General features: G+C 43.0%; 1 long non-coding RNA gene across 1 annotated transcript; it reads right to left on the bottom strand.

Annotated features, from left to right (window-relative positions):
* Nucleotides 1-197: 197 nt before the first annotated feature.
* LOC132251930 (uncharacterized) lies at nt 198-24,944 on the bottom strand. Its single transcript, XR_009463673.1, has 3 exons — nt 24,860-24,944; nt 803-960; nt 198-404 (listed from the first exon to the last, which is right to left on the bottom strand). It is a non-coding gene; the product is annotated as an uncharacterized LOC132251930 (long non-coding RNA).
* Between the last annotated feature and the right edge of the window lie 357 nt (nt 24,945-25,301).

The following is a 25,301-nucleotide window of genomic DNA, read 5'->3' as shown; positions in this document are numbered from 1 at the left end:
CTCCTGCTTGCTGCCCATGCTCCTGGCATTAGTCTACAGGCACCTGAGTCCTCCTTCTGAGGCCCTCAACTTCCTGTCACACTGAAGGAGAACAATTCCCTCAGCTCCTGCAAGAGTGGCCCTCCTAGTCTCCCTCTCTATGGAGCTTTCTTGTATGTCGGTCCCTGGGCACGCTCAAGTTAGTGTATCCCCATACCCCAACAATGAATTTAAAGCCCTGTCCAGAAAATCAGCCACCCTAGCCAAGAACAGGGCTTACCTTTCTGCGTGAGATGGATGCCATCCCTTCCCAGAAGTCCTCTCTCCCTGAAGCGCATGCTGTGGTGGAGGAATCTGAAGCCTTCTCGGTAGCACCACTGTCAGAGTTGTCAGTTCACTTCCTTGATGAATCCTTCCCTCCTGGCCTGCAACACGGAGAGCACAAGAAAAGAATACTTGGGCACCCAGGCCCTTGAGCCCAGCCCCGATAGGTCTGTAGTCACTCATGACCCGATCTGGATTACTCCTGGCCATGTCATTTGTTCCCATATGGATGAGGAGCATGGGGTAGTAACTGGAGGGCCAGATGAGTCTGGGGATCCTGTCCGTAATATCTCAGATGCCAGCCCCAGGGAGGCAGCAGGCCGCATGGATAGCAGATGGGCCCCTCAGTGTCCTGCAGGAGGGAGCCCCTCACCACTACCACCTTGCGCCTCCTCTTGTGGGTGGCAGCTTGCTGCTTACCTTCCTCCTCCCCTGGTGCCACCAGTGGAGCCTCCTCATGTATGGGGCGGTGGGGTGGGGGGGCGGGAGGGGAGCGTACCCATTGTGCAGGGCCAGGGGAGGAGCAGCCATGGCCCTGCATTTCCTGGAGCGTGAGGTGACTGTCTTCCAGGTAGCTCCAGGTGGGTCTTCGTGGTCAGCCTTTCTGCTAGCCATCATCTCTATCTCCTTCTCTTCTTCCTTCTTCTGGGGAAGGGTCTGGAAGTATGAATGAGTATCAATGCAGTCTTTGTGGGCCTTGATGGTACGTAGCTGGCAAACCTCCTCCTCAAGCTCCCACACACAGCCCTCTAGAAATTCAACTAGGGAGCACACCCCATAAGTGGGAGTGCTCCACTGCCTAGCTAGCAGCAGCCATACCAGGCAGCCCCCACAGTCCTGGCCCAGAGGCTCTGTCTGGGTTGGGGGCAGTGTCTCAGACTCTGTCTGGGTAGAGATCTCAATGGTGCTGGGATGCCTGTGGGCACAACAAGTCACTGCCATGACTATAAGTGAGTTCACGCTCCTGCCTGGTCACAGCAGCTCCTCTTCAGGTTTCTGGCCTCAGGCTCCTCCTGTTATAATACATTATAAAACTTTAGCTCGAAAATAAATGGGGGATTGAAGGACACTTCACTGCCAAAGCTAAGAAGAAACACAATGTGGCAGAATGAAGAGCTGGATGCTTAGGAAAGCAACTGGAAACAGAAATGTAAATCCCTTAAGTCTTCAATCTATCTTTCTGATAGTTTAACAAATTTAAAATAATGTGAAGTCCAATATTTATGAAATCCACTTGGTTATGGCATTGCTTCTGTACAACATTTCAGTTCTAATAAGACCACAATTTCAAATAATTTAGGGAGAATATAAAAAGAATCACAATTAAGAAGAACATTATGTACATCCAGAAAGGCAGTGGAAATTTCCATGTTCATTTGTCAAGTTAGAAAGGAGCTAAGAATAGAAATGAAGCTAAAATATTCAGTCTATGTAGTTAGGTAATAAGAGCTGTCAAATGCATATTTAAAGGAACAAATTTTTTAAAAATTTGGAGTAAAAAGCCTTGCACAAAATAGGTTTGCAGCCATATATCCAATCAACATACAGTTATGACAGTTATGCGCACAACTCCAATGTTTGTACATTCAGGTAGACACTTCCTCACAAAGTTCATCTTGTTAATGTAACCTCACTATGTATGAAATACGCAATCCATTACACATATGATCAGAGGTTTCTGGGTTTCTGCAATAGGAACCAAACACAAATAGATTAAATGGCTAAGAGAACTGCCATATTTACTCAGTTCCAAGATGAGGCTTTTTCCCCCATTTAACATGGGAGGAAAAGCCCCTCATCTTGGAATGGAGTATGAGACAGCTGGAGGTCTGGGGGCAAGGGGGGGACTACTACTGCTGCTCCAGCTCTGGCCCCAATTCAAGATTGGGGCTGAAACGGCAGCTGCTACCTGCTTCATGCCACCCCCACTCCCTACCCTCGTACAGCCTCTGCCCACCCCACAGGCTCTACCCCCTTACCTGCTCTCCCCTGCAGCCTCAGGCCATCACTGCCTTCCCCGTATCCCCCACTACTACCTATGCTCCTGAGGCTGTGGGGGGTGAGGCAGGCACTTGAGGGGCAAGCAGTGAAGACAGACAGGCAGCAAGGGGCAAGGTCAAGAGGGAAAGGGGGGTCTAGCCCTGTAACCTGCCTCCCTACTTACCCCCCCCAACATCCTGTCCTCTCTACTGCCTCCCTGAAACTTCCATCTTCATTGAAGTGGTGAGGAGGGGAAAGATTTTAAGACAACACTCCAATAATTACATTCTATACATGGAAAAGTATAACAAATGTATAAATGTCCATATACAGAATCTAATTATTGGGGAGATCATCTTAAATTTAGGGTCATCTTGGATTTAAGTAAATACAGTAATAACCACATGCAAAAGGCATTACAGGGCCTGAAAGCTGACAGCATCTGTCTGATGCCAAAAGCAAAAGAAAGTGCTGGCCTCTACTACAGCATTAAACATGGCATGATACTGCAATCTCAACAGAATATCTATGGACTGAATCAGTACAGAATGAACTGCAAATGTTAAAAGCCAACTTCCCTGGTTATGAATGAGCATATTGGTAGGACAGAATGGAGAAGATTGCAATAACAAAGGGCAGCTTTAAGGAGAGAGATTCTCCCCATTGCTATACTTTGCACATAAATTCTGGAAACCTGATATTTGATTCTAATCTGCTTGCAACTTTAAAGTTCACTTAGTCTTTTTTCACCTCAGAAACTTTGAAGTGAGGCTGATATTCTATTTCCTGACCTAGAAACTGAGGCTGATTTTCTATTTCCTGACTTTTAAAACATAATATGTTTTAAAAGGGGGGTGGGGAATTTGTCATGATTGATTAGGTACAAATAGCTACATCTCCATCAGTTTTGCCTGATTTGTTCTGAGATTTGTTCAATTTTGAAACTCAAAAAACAAATGAAAAAAATCAATTCAGGAAAGCTGAATCTAACTGGAATGAAAACAGATATCTTCATGAAGCCCTCTGAATCTCTCCTGCTGTACTTCATGGGGTCCAGCACAAATTAGTGGCTTCATTTTTAATTCAGTATTTCCACAGTTTGCTTATAACCTGCGGGTACCCCACCTCTTTATGGACGTCTATGCATGTACTCCAGCGTGGAGGCGGGGAGGAAGGGAGCTTTAATTAAAGCGGCTCACATGTATTCAGTGTCCTGTGCTTCAAAAAGGTGGCAAGGGTGCTTGTGATGCCACTAAAGCTTGACCTGCCATTTTGAAATGTAGGGACACTGAATACATGTGACCTGGAGGCTGTTGGAGCACGCTAATTAGCATGCTCCAGCAGATTCTATTAACTGAGTCTGCTCTGATGTGTGCTAATTAACGTAGCTCCATCACATGTATAGGTGCCCTATAACTCTACTACCAAACATGGTGGTTTTTTATTGTGCTAGCATTCTTGAAAATTATTCTTGAAAAACTCTCACTTTCACTTTAAAAACTTCCTGCTCAATCTAATAGCTTTTATCTTTGCACAATATCCTGCCTGTCTGTAATTTATACTCACATTACATGTTCAATAACAAGTCTACTGGGAACTTGTTCTGTAGGGCCCCCCTTTCCCTTCCCAAAATTCTCTTGGAAGTTTTCAAACTCAAACCCAGGGTTGTAATCTATGTGTACCTGTTTAGCTGAGCCAATAAATCATGTAATTTCAGCCTAACTGTTATGAAAATGTCTGATTTCTATGGTGATCTATTAGGGAAATATAGGAGTAACATTATGTGCCTCTTCTCCCTCACGTCTTTTGATTTTCATTACTAGGAGACAGATTCAAATATATGAATCAGATACTTGCAGCAAACTGCTTTACTCACATTTTCCTTTGTTTGCTTAATGTCTTCAGCTATTATATTTACATCATTTTTATTAGATCCCTTTAGAAATTTGGTTTATTTTTTTTCCAAAATGAAGCACACATCTTATGGTGTTTCAAGGATTTAAGAAATTATCCTGCTGCACTCATTACAAAAACAAAACTATAGAAGTCCTATTGTGGCCAATGTGCCCAGGCCAAATATTTTTTCTCTTATTTTTGGCTCATAGTTTCATTCACAGCATGGAAACATCATCCTCACATTCATTGCATGTAAAACTGATTGAATCATTTTTGTGATTAATTTATTTAACAGACTTCACCTTTTCTTCCTCTTGCTTGCAAATTATCTACAAGCTGCTTGGGAATTTGTTTGCCTGCTACTTCAGAATTAACAGTAGTCCAAGTGAATAAATTGTAGTGTACATTTGTTCAAACTGCTTGCAAGGAGCATCTACAGTTTTTATTGACCATTAGGTCCCTAATCCACTATCTTCAGTCCTCTCAGTTTTCCTAAGTCATATGATGTATTTCTGTTCTCTAATTAGATGATCTTTGCTGCATCTGCAGTGGATGTTCCTTTCTGTTGGCAAATCTGTTTCAAACTTTTTTGGCATTTTTGGTAAATAAATTATTCACACAATGGCTGAATGGGTTGAATAAGTCTAACAACCAGGCAATAGGCCTACCCTTGCAGAAACATTCTTAAATAGCTGGGCTGACCAAGGAGGAAACCCCCCCAAAAAACCCAAAACACAGTGACCAAAATTATTAAGGCTATTCCTTCTGGCACTGTCCCATAACAACCCTTAAGTGTAAGCTGTTAGGCCGCCTCCTCCCTTTTTGCCCAGGAACAGAGGATTGCAAAGGAACACTTACGTCAGAGTCCTGCATGCACAGACAACCATGTAACAGACCAAAGATCTAAACGGATCAATGAGAACATCCCTTCTGGGTCTGACGCCCTCTGCAAAGCACTAACACTCTATGGCAAACATAGGATCTTTAGCACCCATAACAAAGACTCCAGAAACTACAAAATGATACAGGACAGGAAGAAATAATGAAAAAGAAAGATATTTTTAGCTCTTGAAAACAGAAAATCTGCTTATTTCAAACCTATTTCGTAGCTGGCAATTGGCAGGCACTATGGATGGATTAGCTCTGCGTAGAAAATATAATGGTACTATATAGATGTTACTATCATTTTAGAAGAATCCTGTCACACCTCAATACAGTCTTCTAATGTTACAAAAATGTTCTGCTTTAAAGGTTTTTACACCCACCCCCACTTCCTGCCTGACCTTTTGAGAACACAAGGAAATTAAAAAGTTGCTCTTCAGTTTGCCTCAAGGAAGCGAGACCCTTTCATCTGCTACTATGCTTTTGCAAGCTCAAAATCCCAATGGCCCACTGCCACCACTGGCCCCCATGCAGCCTGGCTGGAGTGACTCTGGAGCCTCCCTTGCCCTTTAGGCAGCAGAAACAGAGGCAGCAGGAAGGGAAGGGAAGGGAAGGGAAGGGAAGGGAAGGGAAGGGAAGGGAAGGGAAGGGAAGGGATGCACGAGGGAATTCTTACCTGCTCTGGGCACTTAAAAAGTCCCTGACTCCTGCTCCAATAGCATGGTCTGTCTGCTCCAGTGTGGGGGGAAAAGGCTGGGAGCAGGAGATGAAGACACCATTCCAGCACCAGTTGCTGCTTCCACACCTCCTGTTGTAAAATCCTTGATCCTTAAGGCTTCTGGGCTGCCTATACATGTGCTCATTGGCATTCTAATTAGAATGCATTGGAGCAGACTCTAATTAAAATGCTGCAGCGACATGTGTATTAACCCCCACATATTTAAGAATGGCTGTGAGATGATTAATCGAGTCTGCTCCATGTTCTAATTAGAATACAGCAACATCACATGTGTTAAGCTGCTGCACATTTAAAAATGGCCACAGGGTGCTTCAATTAAACCTCATTGAATGAGGTTTAGATAAAGTGTCCCACAGCCATTTTTAAATATGTGGGGGCTTAATACATGTGACACTGCAGCATTTTAATTAGAGCAACTGCCTGGGAACCACACTAATTAAAATGCCCCTGACACACACCCCCCCAACCACCACCATCACCTCCAAGCACGTGTATAGGCAGACCTAGTCCCTTAAGATCCTTTCAAGGGTACCATTCAATGTTAGGACTGAGGTGTGCAAATGTAAGTCACAAGATAAACCCAAGAGAGATTTCAAACAGGAAGTCATAGCATTAAAAACATTCTGACCGACTGGGGCCTTTCTGAGTTCTTTGCAACAAAAGAATTTTTGTTTTAAAATATTATTTCTCCATTGTCAAAAATGAGTGATAGCTAAGATATTGCACTTTCTGAGCAGTGCCTTCAGTCTAAAAAAGTTGAGAACCGCTGGTGTAGGCTGTCACTAATAGGCCTCTGCAAAGCGGCTAGTATTCACTTCAGATTCAGATCCGGCTGATTCGGGGGACAGTGATTCGATTCAGTGATTTGAATCACTGTCCCAAATCGATTCAGCCAAATCACACAGGCCCATCCCTCGCCCTATCTCCCAGCCCCGGCAATGGCTGCCCTGCCCACCCCAGCTCCCTGCACTTTGAAAGAAAAAGAACCCATTCACTGGCTGCTGCCAGGTGGGGGGCAACCCCCACTGCCCCCCGCTGCCCCGTTCTATGTGGGGGGCTCTGCCACAAGCTCCTATCCCCACCCAGCCTCCCAGCCCCCCCACGGCAGAGCTCCCCATGCAGCGTGGGACAGTGGGGGGCAGTAGGGATTGCCTTCCCACCCAGCAGCACCCAGTGAGTAGGGGCTTTTTTTTAAAGCAGTGTGAGCTGGGGCAGGCAGAGCAGCCATGGGGGGGGGCTGGGGGAGCGAGCAGGGGTTGGGGAGGCTGGGGAAACAGGCAGGGTATGAGGGATGGCAGGGTCCCCCCATGGTCCCCTTCCCACTCCTACAGCTGCCCCTCCCCTACCCCCTACTTACCAGCTCCAAGTCAGGCTCCAGCTCTCTGCTGCAGTGGGCAGGGACTGCCCAAATCATCGAAGCTCTCCAAATCTTTTCCGAATTGATTTGGAGAGCTTTGAATCAATTTAGACCTTTTTATTGGTCCCCTGATTCGATTTGGATTTGAAGATTCAGCTGCTGAATTGAGCCAAATCTCTTCCAAATCAAATCAGCACCCGAAGGTTCGCACAGCCCTAGTCACTAACTGGGCACAGAGATTGTCAGCAGTGAGATGAGAGATGAATGCCATCTGTTGCCTTAAAGTTGGAAAAGCAAATGTACTATGAGAGATGACAATACATGCAGGGTTGCAAAATTTAGCAAAAGTATCCTTTCAGTGGAGTAGGTGAAGCATTTGACTACAGGACAGGTTGAGGAATCTTGTGTATGATACACTATAAAAGAGTAGAATATGCATGTTAGGGGCTTATAGAGGCATTTCAAAGAAAGCAGAGTTCAATTACATGAGCAGCATGCCTCTCTTTATAATTCTATATACAAGGAAATGCCTTACGTAGATGTTGGCTGTCATGCTAGGCTGGTAGAGGGCTTCAGATATGCTCAGAGAGAGGAGAGCCCCTAGTCCCCAGTATGTGCATGAGGGAGATCCCTTGAGACACTTTCAGGTTCTACCATCATCAAAATGGCAGGGGCTATCACACACATACCCCTAGTATGACAGGCATCCCCAGATAACAGCTAACCCAGGGGCAGGCAATTATTTTGGGTGGAGGGCCAGTTACTGAGTTTTGGAAAGTCATTGAGGGCTGCGTGACAGGCAGCCAGGGGCAGATAAATATTAATTTTCTAAATTTTGGGGGGTCCCGTGAGCCGGATGGAATGGCCTGGTGAGCCACATCTGGCCTGCGGCCCACATTTTGCCCACCCCTGAGATAACCTGAGGGAAGCAGGAACAGAGGTTCAAGGATTGCCCCACAACAAAGGGACAGGATACTTCTGATCACATGGGGAGAGCAAGGACAGACAGGGATCCCCAGCTTATAAGAGGTAGAGCAGAGATAGATGCCAGCACACACAAAGGTTTAGAGGAGAACGTGTGGATCTTCATCTCCTGTACCTTCTTTAACGTTCACCCCAATGCCACTTTTCCCAGTCTCCCATTCTTATTATGCCTAATCCCCTCACTTGGCCTCATTGACTACTCTCCCCAAAATCCTCGCTCATATTGCCAGTGCCCCTGCCCCTCTCTCCTTTTCCCTCCTTCTCCTCCTCCATCCTTTAATCTCCCTGCTCCAGCAAGCATTGCACATGTATTTTTTTTAAGTAGTCAGATAATCTCCTGAGTTTTCTGCTGTACTCATATTACATTTCCTGAAAAATTAAAAGAAAGCAAAATATCAGCACATTCCTGACAGAGGCAGGTGGTGGCAAGATGGTGCCTATAGATTTCTGCCAAAGGTCAGTTTCAAGCTGACACTTACAGGATCTTTGGGTCAGGCTCACTGGCTTTTGGGCTTCCCCTTTAGCAACCTGTCTCAAGTAAAAGCTACCAGTAGTAGATTAGAAGCCCTTTACTTATTCAATCCAGATGTGTGTACCATAATCCATTTGCTTTACCAATATTAAATTGCACCTACACAGAGTCAAGTTTTTTTATTAATACAATTTTCAATTTTGCTTTCTAAAAAGACAAATAGTGCTATGCACAAGACTGGGTATTTGTGGCATGATCTTCAGGTCTACACAAAAGAATGTTGGCAGAACTCATCAACAATCCCACAGCATCTTTGGGCCACTCGGCTTGACCCAAAGACGCTGGAAGTGTCAGTCTGAAACTGACCTTTGGCAGAAATCTAAAAAATAGAGACAGCATCTGTGGACAGAATCATGGCAGTCCCAGAAAACCATGCTCAGATCTCCTCAAATTCTACCCTGAAATCCCCTGGAGGTAAATCTGAATAAATATGTTGACTATTGGGGGCCTGGAAAAGTTGACCTTAAAGAGGAAAGGGTTCTTAGCATTCACTGGAGTTAAACCGACACTTTGCTACAAAAGGCTAAAGATTCATCAGCACAGGAGACAACATTCACAGGGGCCAGTCTTAGGCTATATGGCATGAACTCCCCCAGAAACTAAGGACTACCACATACCTCAACCACCTTTCAGTCCAAGTGAAAGAGATACATATTTGAACTTGTTGTGTGTAACATATACCCTATGGCAGCATAAATATTGTAAAAAATTCTATACTGCAAATACAACTCTCCTCTTCCCTCAAGGAAGAAGGTAAGAAAAAGAAAGAATGAATCATATGATAGATGTTAGTCAAGTTGCCTAATACACTAGTGGAAGACACTCATACTAAGGGGATATAGGTGGCATAAAAAACCTAAATGGAATATATAGATGGTTAGTTTGGAACAACTTGCCCATTAAACAAGAAGATTTTATGTAATTCCATAAAAAACAGTAGATACAATTCTACAATGCTGCCACTAGAGACATACACAAGTATAAATGAAATCAGAAGCCATCATTACCTACCAAACTAAGGTGAATCTATATTCTCAACATTTATAGTCACTATGGATGAGTAAATCTGGTCAAAATGACCGGGAATTTTTTAAAGTTATTTTTGTTTTAAAATAGAACATTTTTTTTTCAATTTTTTCATGTATCTAATTTTTTCCACCTTTTCTGACATTTTCCCAGCTCAGGGAAAAACACACACACACCCAGAGTGCAGGTCTCCCCGGTTTCACATTGTTTTGCTATTTTTTTATTTCTCTAATTTTTGAAAAGGAAAAAAGGAATGAAAACGTGACATTTCAGTGAAAAAAGGGATATTTTAAAACAAAATAATGTCACTTTTGCAAAGAAGTTATTCAGACAAAAAGTTTCCAACAGAAAATTCTGGCCACTTGAGTAAATTTCCATTTCTGTCTTAGTTTTCCAATTTGTAAAATGGAAAATTGTTACCCACCTTAGAGGTTCTGAAAGGAATAAGTTAATGTTTGTATACCTGATGGAAAAACAAACTAATATAACTGGGATAGCGAAGTACACTAAACCGTTGGGATACTGGCCTTCAAATGCAGCTCTAAGTAGAACTCTGGATAAAATAAATCAACATTGGTCTTAAAACTCCACACTACATACAGGTCTTGTGTCTTGTGTGTATTTGGTACCCCTACTCTCATGAAATGGTTGAGACTAAAGAGAAAACTGTACAAAATACTCCAAAATTAAGATACAACTCTTGAAGGGCTACATTTAAGGTTTACTTGGAATGAGTCTGGTATTTAGGGATTTGTTTTTTCAACTGTTTTGAATACAAACATTTCTTTTAAAATACATTGGAAAATGTTTCAACTTCAGCCAAGGACAAATGTTTCAGTTCATAAATTAAGGTTAGTTTTAGGCTAACAGTTGAGCTCAACATGATAAAATAGCAGCAGCACAATTTATTTATTTTTTTGCTGAAGTCCAGTTTATGGTAGTGGTTCTCAGACTCAAAATATAGAAATGTACAATAAACAGTTATTTCGCATTACAGAAAGTTAAGCCTACTTTAGAAATGGCAAGTTCACTCGTATTACCTTTGTGCTACTCAGCCCAGAGAGAACATTTAAGCAAAGAAGTAATTTCTCTTCATGCCACCAAAGAAAGGAAGTTGGACAGCACGAAACTAAAGGAGGATTGTTAGTATGGAAATAAACGAAACATTAGCCTCGGCTTCTGTACATACTTGTAGGATTTGTGGTTTAAAAATTGCTGGAAGAATTATGAGTATTTTTCTTCTAGTTCGATTCAGTAATTTTCTCCATATAAAATTTAAGCTTACTGTTGTGGAAAGACAAAATACATTTAAAAGTTACTGGCCTTTAATAGGAAACATTCCCCTGCTGTTCCCAAAGCAATGCAGTCAACTGTGAAAAGCATTAAACTAATTATTGGTCTAACTATGTACAGATATAAAAAAGAAAGTTACCAGTTGCAGTCACTAAAAACAGAGCTGTTTCCAAGGACCTGAAGGAAACAGAACTAGCGTTCTATAGTAAAGACATGCTACCTATAAAGGTCCTCACATAGTCAATTCACACTGCCACTTGTGTTGGTCTTCCTTTTCTTGGGATGCAATCTATCATTACCATATTTAATTTTGACATGTCATGCAAAGTTATATCTCAGAGCACTCTGACTGAACAGGTCACCAATGCATACTAGATAACTCCCTTAAAGATTATTAGTTATTTAAAAGGATCTCCAGATTCTGCACCAAGTTAGATATCAGCAGGTTGCTACTGTTCACTAAGAAAGTTCATAAAGGTTATCTCCAGCCTAAACAGTCTTCTAGGAGCTTACTGCATACAGAAGGGATTGAGAATTGTGGCAAATATCACATCACTGAAGTATAAAAATGTATGTTCTAGGTCAGTTCTGTTACATTTGAGAGAACAATTTAAAATTTAAGACTTTGAGGGCACAAAAGCACTGAAAAAATATCACCAAGCAATAATGAAAGGCTTCATTCTCCTAGGCACATAGTCATCTAGGCAGACAAATGTCTAAACTTGTATAGCCTCCTTCACAATTCAAATCACCATAAGGAGGTTAAACGCCACTGAAGTCTCACTTCAGCCCCGTCTCTATAATACAACAGTGATCGACTATTAAATAATTCTGTAAGTCCCCAGTTATCCAATGACCTCAAATGACAAGAAAACCCTCTGTTTATCAAGAAAACAAGCCAAGTAGACTTTAGAGTAAGGTATAGACATTACACTTTATGCACATTAAGTTTGCAGAAAGCATTTTAAAGCTATAACAGAACAGACATTTATGGCACTTAAAGTGCTTAAAAAATGGCAGCTCTAAGTTAACCCTCAATTGATGTAGTATTAAACTAAAGCGCTTTAGATAAGTGTGCTTTTCTGAATGTCTGTACCATATCCATCACACTTCAGTGTAGTTTGCATTCTGCTGCCATCGCAGGGGCCACTGGCCTGGGCACAGTGCTCATCTGTTCCAGGCAATCACCAGTCCAGCCCTGCCCCTAAGCTATCACAGAGAGGAGACAGAAAAGGCTCCATCTCCTCCCTACACAGCTAGGCAGAGAGGTGGGACAACAGAGCATCTCTGAAACATAAATCCCCCTTCCCCCAATAAGCTTGTGGGCTTCAGTTTTGGTAGAAACAGGGTCAGGTCCACATGGCAGAGGCTGTTTCCCCACCCAACCCCAGTTCCTAGCATGGCAAAAAGTCAGGCCAGGCTGGGTTGGGTCTGTGCAATGGGAGCACTCCCTTTTCCCCCTCCCCGCCCAACCCTCCTGACATCAGAAGCCAGGCACTGCAGCACAGGGCTGTTAGGCCAGCTTTTCACCATGCCATGAGCTAGGATTGGGTGAGGGAAGGGAGTCCCCTTTTTGCAAGGGCCCCTCTCCCACAGCTTGCTGACTGTTGTCTTCATGGGGACTGGGCTGGGTCCATGGGGCAGGTAGGGCTCCCTTTCCCACCCACCCTGGTTCCTGGTGTGGCAAAAAACTGGCCAGCAACCCTGTGCTGCAGCTCCAGGATGCAGCTGCCAAGAGGCTGGGGCAGGGATGGGAGCCCCTCCTGCCACACAGACCCAACCTGCACCCTTCCTCCCCTGAGATCCCAGCCAGCAAGCTATGTGGGAGAGAGGCTTATAGCAGAGTGGCTCCCTTCCCACTCTTCCTCAATTTCTGGACAGCTGCAGCCAGAAACTGCAGCATGGGCCTGCTCAGCTGACTTTTCACTTTGCCAAGAACTGGGCAGGAGAAGGAGACCCCCAGACACATGGACTCAGCCTGAGTCCCCCTCCCTTCTCCTGAGACCCCAGCCAGCAAGCTGGGGTGGGGCAAGGAGGGGCTTCCTTTCCACCGGAAGCTGGCCAGGCACCCCCATGCTGCATCTTCTGGCTGCTGTTGTCAGAAAGGTCAGGCGGGGGGGGCAAAAAGGGAGCCACCCTACCACAAGGACCTGGCCTAGCCTCCCCCCCGCCTCCAGACACCAGCCAGCAAGCTGTGGTGGGGACCTCATAGGGGGAGCTCCCTTCTCTCTCTGCCCCAACTTCTTGAGCGCCGTAGCCAGGAGCTGCAGCACACCAGCTGCACAGCAGGCTTAGCCATGCCAGAAGTGGAACTGGAAGGAAGCCACCACTGCTGTGAGGGCATACCCTCAGCCTGCTGGCTAGGGTCTCAGGGGGGAGCCAGGCTGGGTCTGCATGGCAGAGGGCTTGCTTTCCCACTGGCTCCAGTTCCCAGCATGGGAAACAGTTGTCCAGGCAGCTCCATGCTGCAGCTCCTGGCTGCAGCTGTCAAGAGCCTGGGGGGGGGGGGAAGTCCTCCAGCTTGCAGACCCAACCCAGCCCCCGCTCCAAGACCTCAGCCAGCAGAGAGCTCTGTTCCCTACTATCTTCCCCTCCCCCACCCCCCCCAGCCACTGACAACCACTAGCTGGCAGGGAGCTTGGACTGGATCCAGCAGCCTCCACTGCAGGCAGGTACCAAGCCCCCCTACACCAAATGGTGAATGTCTGTTTGGTTCATTCCCACTGTAATTTATAGTATTTTGAGTTTAGTTGAATCTAATCCAAAACTGTCTAATTCTGGGTTAGATTCAGAAGTTTAACAAGCACTTACAAGTATGTACAGAGAACTTCTGCACTTCTGCCAGGGGCTTTTTGAACATTTGTACTTCGCCTAAACATCCTGAGAAGAGATTTCAAAGTCTACTGCTCAGCTCAGAATTATAGAAGTGGATGGGTTATCAAGAAAAAACAGCAACTCTTCTGCAGGATATAAATATGTACTTTGAATCTGAGCAGATGTCTAGTCAGCACATAACAATATGTACAATACGACAAATGCACCATTTCCAAGTAAAGAATCATCATACCTATGTTTGCCAGACAGCATAAAAGAAACAGACCTTCAAAAAAACCAAACAAACCCAGAGTCAGCAACTAATTCACAAAAAGTCAAATGCCAGAACAATATTGTGAAATCAAGACATTCTTTTTATAGGCACAAAGAAGTCCCTGTAGGAGGAAGAGCATCTGCAGGGAGGCTAAGAGAAAATGTCCTCTTACTAACTTATGTAAACTCATGAAAGATCATTTAAAGGGCTGCAGGAAGACAGTAACTATGACAAAAAGCTTTTCTGAAAGTTCAGATTGAAATAGTTCTAGGCATCTCTCAATTGGTAGAATAATAGAGCAGGAAGATGCAATCAGTGGGTCTTTCTACCTTCAATGAAACCAGTTTATAAAATCTCCCCAAGTCATTTGAATGAGAGAATGGGGAAGCTGAACCAAACTTAACCCCTTGTTCACCAAGGCTTGCAGTGGCATCAAGCCCAAAACAGTAATGCATAGAGAAATGCTAAATTCTCAAAATCACCAAAGATGCTTGTGAACAATAACAGCTTCCTGTCACACTAAGCCCTAAGGTTACCTATGTATCTTAATGCTCTGCAATATTAAAAATTAACTTTTGATTTTAGCAAACTTTGTTAGGGGACTAAGTGGCAAGATTTCTGAGGAAAGACTGAAAGAACTAAGGGTATTTAGTCTGGAAAAAGGAAGGATGGAGGGGATTTGATAACAGTCTTCAAATACCTAAAGTGTAATTTTAGAGAGGATAGAGATGGGCTTCACTCTGTGGCTGTAGGGGATAGGACCAATGACCTGAGGCTTCAGCAAAGGAAATTTAGGTGGAGATTAGGAGGAACCTTCTGACTCTGAAGGTGGTCAAGCACTGGAACAGGCCATCTAGAGAAACTGTGGAATCTCCATCCTTGGAAGTTTTCAAGAGCAGGTCAGAGAGACACTTGGCAGAGATGGTTTCGTTAGGGATATTCCTGCCTTGAGAAAAGGGCTAGACTAGATGACCTTGTGAGGTTCCTCCCAGCCCTACTTTCCTATGAGCCTATGTTTCAATTGTCATTTGTAAATTTATAAAACCTAATTATAAAAGTTCTTCATGAGTGAAGCTTTTATAAGAACCATGGGACAATCTATTTTTAGAGCTCACTATACTCTTAAAAAGTATTCCATAGACTCACCCTGAGTTCCAGAATTGTACATTGGTATCATAAGGAAAAATTACTTATATTTGGTACAGATACTTGCAGAAAGTAAGAGCAGTATCAGCATCAGTACATCATTTCCCAATCAAAATTAAAGCAACGGGAAAAGAACAGCAATAAAGTGCTTCTAAAACAGTGTTACTTGTTTTAGTAGGCAGACCTGGGCTCAGACATTAGGGGCAATAAAGCAGTAACTTGTCATTTGAGGAGATTGAAATTGCTCAAATATTTGTGGATTTCTGCCCTCTTACCACCACATGTATTTATAGCCAACATTTTAACAAAGATTGGCACTTTGGAAACCTTTTGATGCTGGTATAACTTTACTTTTATTGAAGCAAACTTCTGAAAGGCCGATTTAGACTGGCCGATTTAGAAAAACTTCTTTACAGTCCAAGTGTCCAGGGTCTGGAACAGACTCCCCCCAGAAATGGTGCAAGCACCTACTCTGGACTCATTTAAAAATGTTTGGATGCTTATCTTGCTGGGATCATTTGACCCCAGCAGACTACCTGCATATGGGAGGGGGGCTGGACTTGATGATCTCGTGAGGTTCCTTCCAGTCCCTAGGGGAGATCCCTGAGGATTGGAAGACAGTTAACATTGTACCCATCTGCAAGAAGGGGAAGAGGGAGGACCCAGGCAACTATAGGCCAATCAGCCTAACCTCTATCCCAGGGAAAATCCTGGAAAAGCTCATTAAAGAATCTACATGCGATACGCTCACAGAAGGTAAGATTCTGAATGACAGCCAGCATGGCTTTGTCACAGGTAGGTCTTGTCTTACAATTTCATCTCCTTCTATGACCAGGTCTCTTGCCACCTTGACATGGGAGATGAGGTAGACGTTATATACATAGACTTCAGAAAGGCTTTTGATCTAGTATCCCACAATATCCTTGTGGGAAAACTGGAAGATTGTGGGCTCAGCTGCTCAGTGGGTGGGAAACTGGCTACAGGGTAGGACCCAGAGAGTTCTCATGAATGGATCTGTGTCATTCTAGCACAAAGTGGCCAGTGGTGTCCCTCAGGGGTCTGTACTTGGACCGGTGCTTTTCAAAATCTTTATCACTGATTTGAATGGGGGAGTGAAAAGCTGGCTGGCCAAGTTTGCGGACTACACCAAGTTAGGGGACAGTGTGGTCACGCCAGAAAATAGGTTGCTGATACAGGCGGAACTAGACAGGCTAGAGAGCTGGGCAGACCAGAACCAGATGAAGTTTAACACATCCATGTGTAAGGTGCTCCATCTGGGGGCAAACAACCTCAACAAACATACAGGCTTTGTGGTGACAGCTTGACCTGCACAATGGCCGAAAGGGACCTAGGGATAATGATTGACCATCACATGAATATGAGCTGTCAGTAAGATACGGTGGCTGGCAGGGCAAATAACACATTGGCAAGCATCAACCAATGCATCTCGTGTAAAACTAAGGAAGTGATATTCCTGCTGTACTCAGCACTGGAGAGACCGCAGTTGGAGTACTGCCTCCAGTTCTGGGCACCACGCTTCAATAAGGACGTGGAAAAGCTTGAGAGGGTCCAGAAAAGAGCCACCTGTAAGATCAGGGACTTGCAAGACAAGCCATATGATGAAAGGCTGAGGGACCTGGGCCTCTTTAGCCTAAAGAAGAGAAGGCTGAGAGGGGACTTAATAGCAGCTTACCCTTATATCAGAGTGCATCAAGAGCTTGGTGAACAACTGTTCACTAGAGCACCCCTGGGGAAGACCAGGACTGATGGATACAAACTCCTGGAATGCTGCTTCAGGCTTAATACCAGGAAAAACTCCTTCACAATCAGGGTGTCCAGACTGTGCAATAAACTCCCTCCAGAGGTGGTCCAGTCACCTACCCTGGTGGTTTTCAACAGGAGACTAGACAGTCACATCTCTGGGGTCACTTGACCCCAGTTGTCTTCCTGCCTAGAGTGGGGGGGCTGGACCCAATAATCTGTGAGGTCCCTTCCAGCCCCTAACAACCTATGAATTGATTAATCTAATGTCTATGAAATCTATTAAGTCAACTGGAGTTTTAAAATGAATTTCAATGGAAACAAAACTAAGACAATGCTGAATGTTTCTTTTGTTTTCTTTAAATCTATCATACAAACAGAGTTAGTTGCATTTCTAGCCTTTTTTTCTGTTTCCAAGTGCAACCCCACAGCTTGAAGCCCTGTGTATTATTATTCTTAGAAAGAATCCCATTATATTCCTATGTTTAGGATGGACTATTGGCCACAACACCCTTATCGCAACTGCATTTGACAAGCAGAACCAACTAAGCATGGACTTTGCAGTTCTGCTCTTTGGGACCTTATGACCAGGGAGCCTAGAAATCTGTTTGCCAAGGAAAACTAGGATCCCTGCTTATGACCAGTATTGAATACAGTAACTCCACACAGCCTTTCTACAACACAGATTTAATCTTAAACAAGCAACAAAGTATAAATGAGAAAATATTTAGAAAACAGGAGGCCTATATATACCTATCTTACATAGAGTCTAAATACTCCTTCCCAGTAAGAGTAACTTTCTTTGACCTTTTATGGATTGAACTTTGCTCTCTCTCAAGTCTTTCTCTTCCTGTTCTTAAGGATTTTCTTCAATCCAGCTAAAAATATTTATCAGTTTACATATTTGGATTAGCTTCCCCAGACCAGTTTAGGTATCACTTCAGAGTGTCACTTCACTTCACAGAACACTTCAAAGTGTTTTGTATTGCAGCTGTTTACTGAGAAGCATATGCACTACATGGATGCATTTACCCAGAAGTATTGTCATTGAGTTACTTACTGTATGAACATAGTACGTTATCCTTAAAATGACCAGACAAAGAGAACATAAATTCATAATTTAGAACATAGTTTCATATATTAGAGTAGCTCCAAATCCAACACACCCATTTTTATGTTCTAGGTTAGGTCATCTCCTCAATGTTTCTGTCCCAGTGACTGAATTGATTAAAATATGGCACTCTGAAGATCTGTTTTCTGTGTCTTTTCTCAGTTACTGATTATCTTATCTTGGTGATTAGGGCTTAGCAATTTTGTTTTCACCAAACACTTTACATACTAAAACCTGTAGTTTCAGTTGACCAAAAGCCATTTGTAAAATAAGACCAAATTTAACAAATGGCTTCTGATAAAGATACAGAATATACAATTCTGGATTAGATTCAAAAGTTCAACAGGCAAGCCTCTCCCCCACAGCAGTCCAGTAGAAATGTTCATTTTGGTTTCATCTGAACTATGAAGTGTTTTCCATAGTTTTTTGCTTTCATAGTCAAATAAAAATAATTAGCTATTTGCACATTGCTATTTATAACCATGAGCAAACCATGCATTCATTTTGTGCCTCAAATTGCCCATCTGGAAAAAAGAAACATCTAAAATCATTTGGCATCAAGAGAAATCTAGCTGTAAGTGTTAGGTACAGTGCCTTCAGGCATTAGTATTAGTTATGGGAAGGTATTTTTGTTTCTTTCAAAAAAGTGAACTATTAAGTGGACTTAAAAAAAGTCATTAAAAATCACCTCACACTATAATGGACCACACAACTGCTTTAAGGCTTGCATTTCTAAGTTTTCCCACTCTTCCTTTCATCTTTCAGCTCTCATCTTCACATTTCACAGAGTACTGACAAGCCAGAGCTTGGCAGAATGGTATAGAACAAAGAAACCAGTAATTAAAAAGCTGTGGTTATCCTTGCAGAAGTTTTTTGGGGAACAGCTCTTCACCAAATCAGTACTCATTCATTTAGAAGAAGCATGCTGAGAGCATTCCATACCCCCACTGATGTTACTGAGAACTGAAGCAAAACTGAAGCCAAATACACATTTCCCCATCTGTATAACCACAATTTAAAATGTCTATTGTGCATATAGCTAAGCAGTACAGAAATGGAGAACAGTATACCGACCTCCATTAATTACTTTGCTTACTGACATCATAGTTGTGCTTATTACAGGCTTGGTTCGTTAACTCCTTGAAGCTCCAAATTATTAGTCCCTCCATTCCCTCTTATATCAGCACATACTCCAGCACTATGTATGTTTGAACAATAATATTGAACTATTAAAACATTCTGGGATCTGTTGCTATTTGAATAATTTTGAACCAGACTTTTGAAAGCATGACTCATTCCTATATTTGGATATTTAGTAATATCTATGATCTTTCTTTCTCACATTTGAAGAATATGCTCCATGACACACAGCACCAACAGAAGTAACTGCAGCTCTGGATAACTAATTAGTTTAAAATTTGGAGTATTTATTGAGAGGCTTTATTTAAAAAAAACTTTACTATATCTGAAGTTTATGTTGTACCCATGCCTTCAGTAATTCCCTCTATCACAAAAAAATCATACAGCCAGTTTACTGGTGGCAATACCAAAACCTGGAGAGAACACTGCTTTTCTGTAATTTACTTTTTATTGATAGTCCTCCTCCTTTGCCACTCCACTGTCAGGAGAGTTCCAGTATTAATCAATCTCCGTCCAATTTGTCACTGGCCTGCAGAAGAATAAAAAGTCAGTGGTTTGGCTGGAAGACTGCTGTCTTTCCTGAAGGTGGCAGGCCTTGGAACAGGCCAGACCTTGGAAAAGGAGAATCTTTGATGCAGACAAGAGGAAGACAAGCTGAGTAACATCAATCAGCATTTCTCAAAAACTTAATCAGAGAGCTGTGTGAATGAACGAGCTTTAGTTAAAGTGCCCCTGCCAACAATTTTCAGCGCAGGGACACTGATACACATGATGCTGGAGTCTGCTGGAGCGCACCAATTACCATGTGCCAAAAGACTTGATTAATCGAGTCTGCTCCAATGCTCTGTAATTACAGCTTTCTGATCAGCTTTTTCCAGAAATGCTGATTGATGCTACTCAGCTTGGCTCCCGCTTGTCTGTATCAAAGATTCTTCTCTTCCAAACTCTGACCTGTTCCAAGGCCAGCCTCCTTCAGGAAAGACAGCAGTCTTCCAGCCAAACCACTGACTTTTATTCTTCTGCAGACTAGTGGCAACTTGGATGAAAATTAATCAATGTTGAAACTCTCCTGACAGTGGAGTGGCAAAGAAGGATGGACTATCAATTAACAGTAAATTACAGAAAAGTAGTGTTTTCTACTTTTCACACAAAAGGAGATTTATCTTGGAAACATTTTAGCCATGCATTCCAGGATATTGTTTGAATGGTCAAGGAAGGTAAAACACTACTTTTATTCCTTCCGCATCCCAGGATGCAGCCCCCAGCCATTCTGCCCTTTCCTACCCTCCAAAATTCTAGTAGTACTTCACCCCCACACTGTTCCCACTGAGAGCAACTGCACTGAGGTTAATTGCAGAGAGACTACGGAGCCAGGGAAGCCTGCTTCCCCCAGCCACATGGTCTTCCTGAGGCATGCTCAATTTCAGCAAGATCAGAGCGTCCCAAGGAAGCATGCTTCCCCAGGGCTCTGTGCTCTCACCAGGTCCCTACCACTCTGTGCTGGAAGCCTGGTGGCCGCATGCTCAGCACAGAATGGCTGTATCAGTTTTAGCCAGAGCACAAAACCCCGGGGAAGCTGTTTTCTCTGGGGCTTTGTGCTTTCTCCAGCCCCCGACTGCTCCACCATCCAGGCTGAGACAGCTCCCCCATCCCAGCCAGCCTGACCCTGCTGCCCCTAACTCAACTCCTCCCTCTGAACCAATCCCAATTCACTGCAGCATATGCAAGATTTGAGTCCTTTAATTTTTTTTAAATCTTTTTTCTGTTCCTTTATTCTCTTATGCTTTATGCTCCTTTATTATCCTCTTTATTCCCCCTCCCCTTCCTCACTTCAAACAGTTTTTCAAGATTTATCCCCTGCCACCCTCCACTCTGGCTGGGCTCCCACTGCATGTGGAAGAAGGGAAGACCCCTTGCTGGTTTCTGTGCCTCCAAGCTATATGTCACACTCCACGCTCATCTCCTACCACAGGGGAGGAATAGAGTCTTGCCTTCTACCCACAGCCTTACTTGCCAGCTTTCTAGTGGCAAGTCACAGCTGTGCATGTCTGAAATTATATGAAAACTACACCTGTCCTAAAAACACCATAACTTTATGACATCAAACCTCCACCAGTTTCATGCCCGTACAAACCAGAGGTGTAAACCTGAATTTTGGTACCATGGGCAGGGAGGGAGGATGTGGGGAGTGAGCACTCATCTCCTTCTGCAGGTGGCTGCTGTGGCAGTGGTACACACTGTTGCCACTTTAGCACAAGCTTCATGAACACAGGCTGATGCAGTGGTGGCATGGGCTCCCTGAGGGCTGCTATTCTGGAGCTCCTTCCGAATCAGTACCTGAAGCTGCTGTCTCACTTGCCTTTCCCTAAAATTACAGTGTTACAAACCCATTTGTGGGGTACTTCCAGAGGCCCAGTTTTCTCTCCACTGTCCCACTACTTGGCACAATGAACAGATCAAGGTTTGCCCTGGCATAACTCCTTATTCCCACAAACCTCAGCTCTACTGCCCTTATACTAGATCTCACATCTGCAGCAGGGGAATCTCTGCCAGTTCCTCTTGGGCTGTGAAAGAATTTTAGGCCCCCTTTCTATAGAATGGACAGCCTCAAATCCCACTCATCCAGAGGTCACTCTTTACCAGGGGCAACCAGGAAGGAGACAAGCAATAAAATAATGTATTAGATAGGACAAAAGGATTGCACAAGAAAAACTGGCTATACATTTGAATACAGAACAAAGATACAAGTAAAGTTTCCTACCCTCTCATCTGGCTATTACCTAGTCCTTCAGAGAGACATGCTACTATTTTCAGAGATCAAGCTTCCTGCTGATCCTGCCAGCCCTAACTGCTGGGGACCTGGACTCCTGCAAAGCCTGAGAATATCCAAAAAAACCTTGGCTACCCAAGAGATAGCCCTTAAGATATCCCCCCAAGCTTTCCCCCATCAGCAATGTCCAGCTTGCTCCCGAGTCTCAGAATCCCTACAAATTCTTCTCACTTGAACATCTGGGATTCCTCTGGCTGATAGGACATTTGATTCCAATGTCTTTGCTTTTGTTCTGATGTTTTTTTCCTATTACAAGAAGAAAAATAGTTTGAGTGCCCATCCCATCAGTAGTCCCTTCTATCTGCAATCTGGAAGTGGCAATTATCCTTTACCAGGAACACAATGACAAAAGATAATTAGCAGTTACACTTACTTTCTTTTCCTTAACTATCCATTCCTCAGTTCCTTTGATTAAACCATGGCCAAAATCATAAAGATATATACATGAACAGCATAATATGACCTATACAGTGAGAAAAACAACAAATTGATACAGTATAACATGGACTTTTCAATGAGACCACATATACCATATCAGTAAAACAAACAAGAAAATCTACATGATATCTCACAAACTGCTCCCCAGATTTGATGGATTCATGACATTTCAATGTTGCTACCAGTAGAACTTTTAAAATGTATTTGGACTGTGGCTTGACAATATTGTTAGCACTGGATTTATAACCCAGATATGTTGTTCTAGGCAGACCCATACCCTCAGACCGACCACAACCTCTCCATTCAATAATAGGCAAATTTTACTGATACACAGTGATAGCAGATAAGAATAATGCAAATAATTCTATAGCTACCAGTCCTAGATGGTAGGTCACAGGGTCAAGGTACATCTGGCCAGTATGCAAGCTTCATTCTGAGGTTCTCTCTTGAATGTCAAATATAAGCAGCCTAGAGGTCAAAGGCTAAGGCCCACCCCTCCCCCAGTGGAGTGCATGAGACCTGCTGATGGTATGCCCTCTGTCCACACTGGCCTTGGTTTCCCCTCTCAGGGACCCTTTGCTGCTCTGAAATATGTCTTTTTGTACCTCTCTCCCCCTCCCCCCCCATGACTCTTCATTCCTGGACATCGTTGATTGGTCTCCCTGGGGTCATCAAACTGTCCACGTTCTGTCCTGTTCAGGATATTTAATTTGGTTCTTTCCATTGTCCTCCTAATGTGGTCTGTTTACCAAAACCAGAAATCCTAAGGGCTCTGCAATGGGCACAGTGACCTGGTACCAATGCTGCAGAGTCCCTTATCTGTTTGCATACACTGTTCATGTCTTCTGTTTCCCGGCCTGTGTGTCTGTTTCCTGCTTGCCTGCCAGACACAGTGGGCCTTGAAGGAAACTTTGTCATAAACAGGCTTTTAGAAATCAAGTAACCTTTGTCGTTGCCTTGGACCATTGTTCTGATGCAGATCTATTTTCCCTATAAGCTAATTATCAAAAGCAAATCTCTAAATACCATTTTCTAACCATCAAATGTTACATTAATATGTAATGTTGTATCAGCATATGAAGACAAATATCAAGCATTTCCTCATGACTTCCAAGAGTCCATCCAAATAAAAAAAAATGTGACTTTTTAATGCAGCATCCTGATTATTTCTGCTTGTGTTACAAGAGTCCACAAGGGTTACTCTTGCTTACTTAAATATGTAAGTTTAATCTCTATGATCTGACTGCTCCTAGTTTTAAAGATAGTAAGATGATTATTAGTTCTTCCATTTTATTTCCAAAAAGTGCATATAGACAAGCTGCTGGTAAAGAAAGAAGTTACCAAGTAGAGGGAGACTGGTAGAGCTGGAAAGGAAAAGGTTTTCCAATCCTGCAGCATTTCACAGTTCAAATTATTTTCCTGTTCTGCATTAGGATGCAAGGAAACCAGAACCTGAAATGGGCTTCCAAGGGAGGTGGTGCTCTCTCCTACCTTGGAGGTCTTTAAGAGGAGACTGGACATATACCTGGCTGGAGTCATCTGACAGAAGCACTCTTTCCTGCCCAGAGGCAGGGGGTCAGACTTTATGATCTTCCAAGGTCCTTTCCAACCCTAAAAATCTATGAAATCTGTGAAACCCCAAGATCTTTCAAAGTGTTTCATAAAAATAATATAGCAGCCAGAATAGCCAATATTTGGTTGAGGCACTCTGGTTGAATGTGAAAATCCAAGGTGCATGTCCCTGCTACAAATCTCCCATATCCTAGGTGAGTGTTCTAACCACCAGGCTACTGGCTGTTGTGGGGTAGGTCAGTGCCTCTCTCTCCCCCAGATCAGAAACTTCATTGTGGATCAACAAACTTTTCCCCAACAGAAGTTAATACTAGTACATACTCTCCAAAGAAAAAAAAAGTTTCACCGAAAAATTCCCAAAGCAGTTCAATCATTGAGTCATCCTCCTCCATAAGACAAGGTGGCTTGGGGCAAGGTCCAATGTGATCCTTGTGGTCCAAGTGATATTCTCTGTTTACGTAAAGGCTAATAGGATTTCACAAACCTAATAAAGAGCGTGGGAGTTAGTTGGACTGATTTGACACTGAAAAAATCCCAAAATTTCACTGGTACAATTTCACTGAATGAATTCATATATTTATGACTGATCAATAATTACTAATGTTAACGGATATTCTTGTAGACTAGTAATATGCAGTTTAATTAGGAACTGTTACTAGCAATTAGCAGTAACTGGTAAGAGGGAAAGACTAGAAATGCATACTCAAGATGTGCTTGAAAATATAACTGCTGGAAAACTGTTGTGAAGATGAAAATTAAAGAAACTGAAATTAAATCATACCTCCTTAAACCAGAATGTCCTTTGTCCTATAGGAATACGCAGGTCCTATTTAGTGAACAGACATTTGTTCTTTCTTGCGCCATGCCAACCACTGAGTAAAAAAAAACAAAAACAAAAAAACCTTATATATCAACTCTTTTTAGAAAGTGCTGACTGACAAATGTCTTCTTCCCCCACGTATTGATACATATAGATCATTTCATGTTCCTCAACACTGAAATAGATTTTGTAATAATTTACAGATGAAAAAAGATGCTGTTGTGGAGAACACATCTCTGTCCCTTTTTTAAAACACGATATTATATATCTTGCAGTACCTGCTTAAGCACAAAGGATCCAAATCTACCATCCTTATTCATGGTGACTACTACCTAAATGGACACAAACTCATTGACTTCACTTTATAATGAGAACTGTTTTGATTAGTCAAGATAGGAGAATA

The sequence above is a fragment of the Alligator mississippiensis genome, chromosome 7, assembly GCF_030867095.1.
Source record: "Alligator mississippiensis isolate rAllMis1 chromosome 7, rAllMis1, whole genome shotgun sequence".
Classification (NCBI taxonomy): domain Eukaryota; kingdom Metazoa; phylum Chordata; order Crocodylia; family Alligatoridae; genus Alligator; species Alligator mississippiensis.
The sequence above is the reverse complement of the archived record's forward strand: the minus strand, read 5'-3'. Positions and strand labels throughout refer to the sequence as shown.